General features: G+C 35.4%; 1 pseudogene; it reads right to left on the bottom strand.

The window, feature by feature from the left end:
- Positions 1-8,393: 8,393 nt before the first annotated feature.
- LOC140919187 (uncharacterized) lies at positions 8,394-10,633 on the bottom strand (annotated as a pseudogene).
- Between the last annotated feature and the right edge of the window lie 438 nt (positions 10,634-11,071).

Raw genomic sequence — 11,071 nt, 5'->3', positions numbered from 1 at the left:
AATGGTAAGAAGTAGTCTTCATGTATCCTTGGCCACACATAATAGACTCAAACATTTGCACCATTGTCTTATTGTTTGCTTCAAACCATATAGACTATTTATCAATCTACACACACAATGTTCCTTGCCTTGAACAAGGAAACCATCAGGTTGCTTCATGTAAATCTCTTCCTCCAAATCACCATGAAGGAAAGTCATTTTTACATCCATTTGGTCTACCTCTAAGTCAATAGTAGTTTCCAAACTCACCACTATTCTAATCGATGACATTTTTATCATAGGTGAAAAAATCTCACTAAAATCGACACCCTTTATTTGATGGGAACCTTTCACCACTAATATGGCTTTATACCTCAGAGTATTTTAGTTGATCTCAAGCTTCACTCTATAGATCCACCTATTTTCCAAAACCCTTTTATCTTTTGGCAATTTCACCAAATCATAAAGTGTGATTATCATGCAAGGATTGCATCTCATCATGCATTGCATCCAACCACTTTTGACTTTCTTCACTCTCCATGGCCTGTCGAAAACACTCAGGTTCCCCTAAATCAATCAAATTCACATGCTCATTAGAAACATATCTTGTGGATGGTTGTCTCTGCCTCTTAGACCTCCTGAGTTAGGTTTGAGATGATTCAGAAACATCACTAAGATTCTCATCATGTGACAACTCACAATCTTCACATGTTGGAATATTTACCTCATCTCCAAGCTGATGATCATCAACAAAATCATGTGGCACATCATTCTGAATATTACCATCACTAGTATCCATATCAGGAACAGGTGATCGAATTGGATTACCATCAACCAACATGCTATTTCTCTCAGGTGTTGTCTTCTCCACCATATCAATGTCTTCAATAGTTTGGTCTTCCATGAAAACTACATCACAACTTCTGATAACCTTTTTCTCTATAGGATCATATAACTTGTATCCAAATTCATCCTCACGGAGAATAAGAAAATCATCACTGTAACACCCTTATTTTTTTATTAATTAATTTAAAATCATTAGTTTTGTTTATCCTTTTATTAATTTAGTGTGACGATAGTAAGATAATTATTCTTTGAATGTTTAATTATTTGATAAAGTATTTTCATATTAAATAATTTATTTTTGGGATTTTTATTATTTACTAATTAAAACTCGTAGAAATAGTTGTCTTAGAGTGAACAATGACCAAGCCAATTTTGACTAAGTCAAATTTAATCGCTCACATTACTATTTTTATAACCATATTTTATAAAATTTAATTTATATTGTGTCCATTCAAATGTGTAACTAGCAAGAACAAATACATGAATGCCAATTAATTCTTAACGGTTGGTCATTGAATGACATTATTCCAATTTAATTCCTTATTCATGTGTGCAATTAAACTCAATGAAGAGAATTATTCATTCTCTCTGATCAGCTTTATGCCTCCTTTATTAGTCACATACATCTCTCCTTCTTAGGACACGATTAAACTTACAATAGAGGAAAATAAGTCATAATCACTCACACGCATTACCGACACTACATTTATCTCAAATATTTTCTAAGCCACTCAAACAACCATCCTTACATTCCCTAGCTTTTTGATCGGAGCTATAAACTTTTATTCATCTTGGTGAGATTTTCGAGGGCTATATAGTGGTACGTGGAAGGAAAGCGTCCAAGGTAAGGGCTTTTTCCCCATGCAGAGTTAGGTTAGATATTAAATTAGCGATTCGTAAGATATTGATATGATGTCTGGATGTATTAAAAGAAAAATGTCGATTTTATTTTCGTCGTAAAGAAAATTAATTATCATGCTTTGATTGTTTCTTTTGAGTAATACCTCTATTTTGATGAAATTAATTGTAGAATTATATTTTATTACCATACCTTCATCAATATGTTTGTTGTGAAAACGTTCAATGCCATACATGTTTTAGAGTACTTAATTATAAAGTTGTAATTTTTATAATGATGTAGTCATTAACATGTTTACTATGATGTATTAAATTTTAATCCCTGATTCTTGAGTATTTAAATTTTAAAAGTTGACTTTTATGAACAATATATATGCCTTGATGAAATTGATGAGAATTTTATTTTTCATTTAACGATATGAGGAAATCGATTTTTGAATGCATTAATGAATAGTTTCTTTGTGGTTTCCTAAGTGGCTGGTTATTTATGTACGATTTTTCTTGGTGGTTGCCTAAGTGGCTAGTGACTTGTACATTTCGAACATTCATTATCATTGTCATGACATGCCATATGCATCTTTGTGGACGCCTTAGTGGCTGGTTTAATTTTCCCCATTGGTATGGGGGACTTCTGTGTGGACGCCTTAGTGGCTGGCTATATCCGGATCATGTATGTTTAGGACATGCATAATTTGCATACATTTTATTGCCATTGTTATTTTTATATAATTATTGATTCTAAGGTGAGTTACTACTTGTTGTTTAGATATATTTTATAATTTTTGATACACCTTATGAATTATAAAAATCATTTTCTCTAAATCTTTTATTACAAAAAGATTTTATATTTATATTTTATGGTTGTTAACTTATTATTTGTTCTAATTTTTCTGTGGGATGAACTGACCCCTTACACCAACATTTAGGTACTAACGATCTTGAAGGGTTGCATGAATGACGTTTGCTTGGCGCACGCGCGTGGGAAAAAGGGGTACTTTAATAAAATAATAATAATAATGTTTGTAGTGATAAAACCGTTGTGATTTAATGTCGTTTTTGAAAGAAAATAAATATTTTTAAGTAATGTCTTGGATCAAAATCCGGGGCGTTACATTGTGGTATCAGAGCACTAATTCTCGGACATTGGTGGGATGGGACGCTTCATGTATGTCGCATGTTTTTTTTCTTGTTATATGTTATTCATGTTAATAGTATAATTTTCTAATTATTTGAGTTTTACTAATTATTTAAATTTCTATTATGTGTGATTGATTATGTAACCTTTTTGAAATTGAATTCTATTAATTACTTAAACTTTTATTAAGTTATTAATTGTGTAACCTTCTTGAATTTGAATTTTAAGAATTACTTAAATTCTTATTAAGTGCCATTAAATATGTTAATTGCTTGGTTTTCTAATTATTAAATTTTACTTAAATTTCTATTATGTGTCATCAATTGTATAACCTCCATGATTTTGCTATTAAATATATGTTTTAAATATTTGGTTTAATCGTGTTATTTAAATTTTTCAAACTTGAAATCTCTATAACTACTTGCATTCTTTTATTGGCATTGTCTTTTATATTTTATTTAAGTTGTTACATTTTGTAATCTTTATGATTTTTACTTGTTCATCGTATGATTGTTTTATTTTATTAATTTTAAACTCTCTACTTCTTTTTATACTAAGGGTTTGATTTTCTAACTATTTTATGTCATTAATGACTTAAATTTCAATTATGTGAATTTAATTGTCTAATTTCTTTAAATAATTATGATGAAAAATATGTTTTAAATTCTTGATCCTATGATTAGAAATAATTTTAATCAAGCAATAAACATTTATGATTGTATGATATTGTGAATTATGAGTTTATTACCACGATTTAAAATTATTTCGATCTAAATCACAAAGTAACTGGTGAACTTTCATCATGTGATCTAAATGTATGTAATTAAAGACAATGTTATAAACCCTATATTATGTATAATTGTATGACCCCCAAAATAGAAGGGAAGGATAATACAAAAAGGTTGTATTGGAGGGATTCTGGCTAAGGAAAGACTTGGTTATTAAGTGGTCCATTGACCCACCTCTCTTTCCTGGGAACCCCTCCAAAGAACGACTTGCTGTATAACCCGAACCTACTATATAGTGCTCATTAAAAGACTTCCGTACTACCCAAAAGTTAAAATAACGTTATAATATTTTACTAATTAGATAATTTTAGGAAGCGTTATGGCTCGTCGCACAAACCGATCGGTTCCCCAAGGAAGAAACGACATGACTGAAGCAATCCAAGCCATGAATGCTATGGCCGCAACAATGGCCCAACAAGCTGCGATCCAGGCTCAACGAGATGCACAGAGGGATCAGAGGGATGAAGCAGCCAGTGCAGCAAGAGCATTGAATGAATTTCGTCGACAAGATCCGCCTAAATTCAAAGGGGAACATGACCCCGACAAGGCTGATCTTTGGCTGCAAGAAATCTTGAAGATTTTCGAGATCTTACATTGCTCTAACAATGCGAAAGTAGAGTATGCAACCTATTTGATGATTGGTGAAGCTGAATACTGGTGGCGAGGTGCGAAGAAAATGATGGAGACAAATCATGAAGAGCTAACCTGGGAGGCTTTCAAGAATAAGTTCCTAGAAAAATACTTCCCGAAAAGTGCTAGGGCTGAGAAGGAGGCCCAATTTCTGAAGTTGTATCAAGGGAATCTCACGATAGCGGAATATGCGGCAAAGTTCGAGTCCCTAGCAAAGCACTTCCGCTATTTCCTAAATCAGATAGATGAAGAATACATGTGCGAGAGGTTTGAAAGCGGGCTTAGGTATGAAATTAAGGAGTTAGTGGGGCCCTTGGAGATACGCCAATATCAAGTACTAGTGGAGAAATACAAGAAAGTGGAGCAGATGAAACAGAGCCATCTGAATAGGGGTGTTGTAGGTGGACCCATCAAACCTCAGGTAGAGATTTAAATCCATCCATATCATTAGAGTCATAAGTTTGGCCTCTAAATGTGAATATATGCCTCTAAGTGTTAATATCTGAAAACAGGGGCATAACGACCAACATAATAGGGGCAAGCAGCATCAACAATACAAGCCATATGCCCGACCACTGGGAATGCTAGAGATCAACCTCGACCTCAAAATGGGGAAGGTCAAGGGCCAAAAGTTCCAAGTCAGAACCAGGCATACCCTATTAAGTGTTTTCGCTGCAACAGAGAAGGACACAAGATATCTGAGTGTCCAATCAGACCAAGGGTTTGTTACATTTTCAGAAATTAGACCATTTTGCAAATGAATGCCCTGAACGGAAGGACGATAGAGCTGTCAACCGCAACAATATCAACGAAAATGTTGTACGCCCCACTGCCAAGGGACGTGTCTACCACACCAATGGAGAGGAAACTCCATCTTCCTCTGAACTTATCCAAGGTGAGTGTTTAATTGCTGGAAAATCACTTAATGTAATTTATGACTCGGGGGCAACACACTCATTCATTTCATTGGATTGGGTGGATTAGCTCCAACTTACTGTTACTACTTTGCCGTTTGATTTGGTGGTTACCCTACCTTTTACCGAATCGGTGAAATGTAATACAGCTTGCTTGCAATGTCCGTTGATTGTGTTTGATATGAGATTCAACGTTGATTTGATTTGTATTCCCCTCAAGCATGTGGGAGTGATCCTTGGAATGGATTGGTTGTCAAGCCATTATGTTCTATTGGATTGTGCTCGTAAGTCTGTGATATTCCCAGACCCAGGTGTTTCTCGATTCCTCGATACCAATAAATTGAACTTCTCTTTGAAAGAGGGAGTTCGGAAGTGTGTTTCCCTCAACTCAGTCAGTACGAAGCTAGAGGTGGAGGTGGACGGGATACTTGTGGTCGAAGATTTTCCAGAGGTATTTCCGTCGGATGTACCAGGATTGCCCCCAGTTCGTGATATTGAATTCTCAATTGATGTGACTCCGGGTACAAGACCTATATCTATTGCACCATATAGAATGTCTCCATCGGAATTGTCAGAGTTGAAAAATCAGTTGGAGGACCTTTTATCTAAACAGTTCATAGGACCGAGTGTCTCACCTTGGGGAGCACCAGTACTCCTAGTGAAGAAGAAGGATGGAAAGTTTAGACTCTGTGTCGATTACCATCAACTTAACAAAGTCACCATCAAAAATAGGTATCCATTGCCACGCATTGATGACTTGATGGACCAACTCAAAGGAGCAATGATATTTTCTAAGATTGATTTGAAGTCGGGGTATCATCAGATTTGGGTGAAGGAAGAAGACATTCCTAAAACTGCATTCAGGACTCGCTATGGACACTTTGAGTATTTGGTGATGCCTTTTGGTGTCACCAATGCACCAGCTATTTTCATGGACTACATGAATCGTATATTTCACCCCTTCTTAGACAAATTTGTAGTGGTCTTCATTGATGACATATTGATTTATTCTAAGAGCCTGGAGGAACATGTAGTTCACCTACGTCATGTTTTGCAAGTCTTGAAGGACAAGAGATTGTATGCTAATTTGGGGAAATGTGAATTCTGGTTGGAGGAGGTGAAATTCTTGGGACACGTTATTTCAAAGGAAGGTATCGCTGTCGACCCAACTAAAGTAGAGGCTGTGGTGGCATGGAAACAACCACAGACCGTCACAGAGATTAGAAGTTTCCTGGGCTTGGCTGGATATTATAGAAGATTCATTGAGGATTTTGCCAAGATTGCAGCGCCGGACACAACTCACAAGGAAGAATCATATTTATGCATGGACGGAGGAATGTGAGAGGAGTTTTCAGATGATGAAAGAGAAGCTAACTACATCACCGGTGTTGGTGTTACCACAGCCAGAAGAACCATATGAAGTTTATTGTGATGCTTCTTTACAAGGGTTGGGTTGTGTACTTATGCAGAACAAACAGGTGGTAGCATATGCTTCAAGACAGTTGAAGGTGCATGAGAAACATTATCCCACGCATGACATGGAGTTGGCTGCAATAGTTTTTGCACTAAAAATTTGGAGGCACTATCTGTATGGGTGCAATTTTGATGTATACAGTGACCATAAAAGTTTGAAATACTTGTTCGACCAGAAGGAGCTTAATATCCGACAGCGGAGATGGATGGAGTTCATCAAGGATTATGAGTTCACGTTGCACTATCACCCAGGAAAGGCCAATGTGGTGGCTGATGCCTTGAGTAGGAAGCGGGCCCATTTGTCATCCATAAAAATGAAGGGATTAGAGTTGTTAGAGAATTTTCGCGACTTGGATCTTAATATGGATTCTTTGTCGGGAAAAGTACAATGTGGAATGATCATTGTAGATAATAAACTAATGAATGAGATAAAAGCCCTTCAAGCGACCGATGAGACTATTCAGGGGAGACGAAAATTGGTTGAGACCGGCAAGGCTCCCGAATTTCAAATGGGTCCAGATAACATTTTGTGGTGTAATAAACGTATTTGTGTGCCGGATAATGCAGAGTTGAGAAAAACCATTTTGGATGAGGCCCACAAGAGCAAACTGAGTATTCATCCTGGTACTACAAAGATGTATAAAGACTTGAAGCAAAGATTTTGGTGGCCAGGAATGAAGAAACAAGTGGCGGAATATGTGGCGTCTTGCCTGACTTGCCAAAAGGCTAAGGTCGAACACCAAAAACCTGTTGGATTGTTGCAGTCATTAGATGTACCAGTGTGGAAATGGGATAGCGTATCTATGGACTTTGTGGTGGCATTACCTAAGACTCATAAGATATTTGACTCCATTTGGGTGATTATTGACAGGCTCACAAAATCCGCACATTTCATACCTGTAAGGACTACTTACAATGTATCTAAGCTTGCAGAGATTTACGTTGCGGAAATTGTTAGATTACACGGGATACCATCTAGCATTGTGTCTGATAGAGATCCAAAGTTCACTTCTCGTTTGTGGGGAGCATTGCATGAGGCATTGGGTACTAAATTGAGATTGAGTTCCGCCTACCACCCTTAAACCGATGGTCAAACTGAAAGGACTATTCAAACATTAGAGGATTTGCTAAGAGCTTGTACATTAGATAACAGAGGAAGTTGGGATGATCTATTGCCTCTTGTTGAATTTACCTATAATAATAGCTATCATGCAAGCATCGGTATGGCCCCGTACGAGGCTTTGTATTGGCGCAAGTGTCAAACTCCCTTGTGTTGGTATCAGGATAGCGAAAACTTACTTGTAGGGCCAGAGCTGGTGCAACAGACTACAGAGAAGGTGCGTCAGATCCAAGAGCGGATGAGAACAGCACAGAGCAGGCAGAAGAGTTATGCTGATCGACATAGGAGACCCTTGGAGTTTCAGGAGGATGAACATGTATTCTTGAGAGTGACGCCTACTACTGGAGTTGGTAGGGCATTGAAGTCTAAAAAGCTTACTCCGAAGTTTATTGGACCATACCAAATTCTTCGACGTGTGGGTCCAGTGGCGTATCAAATTGCTTTACCACCGAATTTAGCTAATTTACATGATGTGTTCCATGTATCACAATTGAGGAAGTACATTGCAGATCCATCCCATATTATTTCGCCAGATGATATTCAATTGAAGGAGAATTTTTACCTTCGAAGTCCCACCGATAAGCATCGCCGACAGAACTACCAAACGTTTAGAGGAGAAAGGAAATTCCGTAGGTTAAGGTGATTTGGAACTAGACGACTGGGGATGCTACTTGGGAGTTGGAAGAGAAGATAAGAGAGCTTTACCCATACCTTTTAGAGACCTCTTAGTTTCGAGGACGAAACTATTTTAAGGGGGTAAGTATTGTAACACCTTTTTTTTTATTAATTAATTTAAAATCATTAGTTTTGTTTATCCTTTTATTAATTTAATGTGACGATAGTAAGATAATTATTCTTTGAATTTTTAATTATTTGATAAAGTATTTTCATATTAAATAATTTATTATTGGGATTTTTATTATTGACTAATTAAAACTCGTAGAAATATTTGTCTTAGAGTGAACAATGACCAAGCCAATTTTGACTAAGTCAAATTTAATCACTCACACTACTATTTTTATAACCATATTTTATAAAATTTAATTTATATTGTGTCCATTCAAATGTGTAACTAGTAAGAATAAATACATGAATGCCAATTAATTCTTAACGGTTGGTCATTGAATGGCATTATTCCAATTTAATTCCTTATTCATGTGTGCAATTAAACTCAATGAAGAGAATTATTCATTCTCTCTGATCAGCTTTATGCCTCCTTTATTAGTCACATACACCTCTCCTTCTTAGGACACGATTAAACTTACAGTAGAGGAAAATAAGTCATAATCACTCACACGCCATTACCAACACTACATTTATCTCAAATATTTTCTAAGCCACTCAAACAACCATCCTTACATTCCCTCGCTTTCTGATCGGAGCTATAAACTTTTATTCATCTTGGTGAGATTTTCGAGGGCTATATAGTGGTACGTGGAAGGAAAGCGTCCAAGGTAAGGGCTTTTTCCCCATGCAGAGTTAGGTTAGATATTAAATTAGCGATTCGTAAGATATTGATATGATGTCTGGATGTATTAAAAGAAAAATGTCGATTTTATTTTCGTCGTAAAGAAAATTAATTATCATGCTTTGATTGTTTCTTTTGAGTAATACCTCTATTTTGATGAAATTAATTGTAGAATTATATTTTATTACCATACCTTCATCAATATGTTTGTTGTGAAAACGTTTGAAAAATGGGTACTTTAATAAAATAATAATAATAATGTTTGTAGTGATAAAACCGTTGTGATACAATTTTTAAGTTTATTTATTTTTCATCGTTGATTTTTAATAGAAATGCGGAGGCGGGGTCCTTCTGCTAGGAAAAACTTGAATTATTCTATTTTTAAGTGAACATTTTCTACAATTAGTAAATTGTCTTTACATATAATAATATCCGATAAATCGCATTGTGGTATTTTTTAAAATGGAATCAAACTATTTACTAGAGAAATTTTATTTATTATATGATGAACTACTTTAAAAATAAAAAATTAAGCCGTTTTTGAAAGAAAATAAATATTTTTAAGTAATGTCTTGGATCAAAATCCGGGGCGTTACAATCACTAGTAGTAATAGTAACACGATCATCATCACTATCATCATCAAGACCTCTTTGTTTTTGCTTACCATTCTTGCCTTTATTTTCCTTTTACCACAAAAAACAATTCTTATGTAGGCACCCTGTTCTTTAATAATAATGACACTTCACATTTTTGTATCTAGACTTGGACTTACTTCAACTATTCTCTCTACCACCCGTCGATTCTTTTTTATGACTTCTCTCCCTATTTTCAATGACAAGAACTTCATATCGAGATGAAGAACCGTGTGCCTTCCTTCTGATCTCCTCATTCAAAACACCACATTTAGCCGTTTCCAAATAAACAACACCGTTAGGAGCTTAACTCGTTATAGAAACCTAAAATGTATCCCAAGACTCTAGTAAAGATAACAATAGAAATAGTACTAAAAGCTCATCATCAAACTTGATACTCATTCTTGACATCTGATCAAGGAGCCCCTGAAATTCACTAAAGTGGTCTGAAATGGAAGTTCCATCCTTATACTTCAAACTTATGAAACAATTCAACAAGAACAATTTATTAATCCCTTATTTAGAGGCAAACATAGTTTCTATTGTATCCCACATAGTTTTTATATTTATCTCAGTAGCAATTTAATTATAAACATTATCTTCTATATATTGCCTAACAAAACCACATACCTATTGATGTTCAAAATCTCATTCTTCCATAGATTTATCATCCGGCCTTTTAGAACTAAAAATAGGAAGACGCATTTTCTTCATAAATGACAAATTTTTCATCTTGCCCTTCGACAAATGGTAATATGTATCATTCAAGCATACAATCTTTATATTCATATTTATCTACATCCTTTAAACAAGTCAAATAGCTCTTTAACCAAGAGCTTTGATGCCATTCTGATTGAAAATAAACACATAAACACAATAACAAGTAATACGCAGCGGATAAAATATTCCCCCAACTAACAAGAACCCGCGAGCAGCAACAACAAATATATATTATAGCAAATTGATCAAAATAAAATAACATAAAGAACACCGATATTGTAATGTGGAAAACCCTTCAATGCAAAGGGTAAAAACCACAGGTCGTCCAGACCAGAGAAATATTTCCACTATAATCTAATAAGGGTACAAGAGAGTCTCAAAATGATGCACAAATTGTGCCTACAATTAGTCAAAATAAGAGAGCACTAACGTTTACAAATGAAAAACAAGAAGAAGGAAAACACTGAAATCACTTGTTATTGTGCGAGCACTATTCCTCCTGCTCCA

This window comes from Cicer arietinum, unplaced genomic scaffold (assembly GCF_000331145.2).
Source record: "Cicer arietinum cultivar CDC Frontier isolate Library 1 unplaced genomic scaffold, Cicar.CDCFrontier_v2.0 Ca_scaffold_5783_v2.0, whole genome shotgun sequence".
NCBI lineage: Eukaryota > Viridiplantae > Streptophyta > Magnoliopsida > Fabales > Fabaceae > Cicer > Cicer arietinum.
This window is presented reverse-complemented; position numbering and strand designations above follow the sequence as displayed.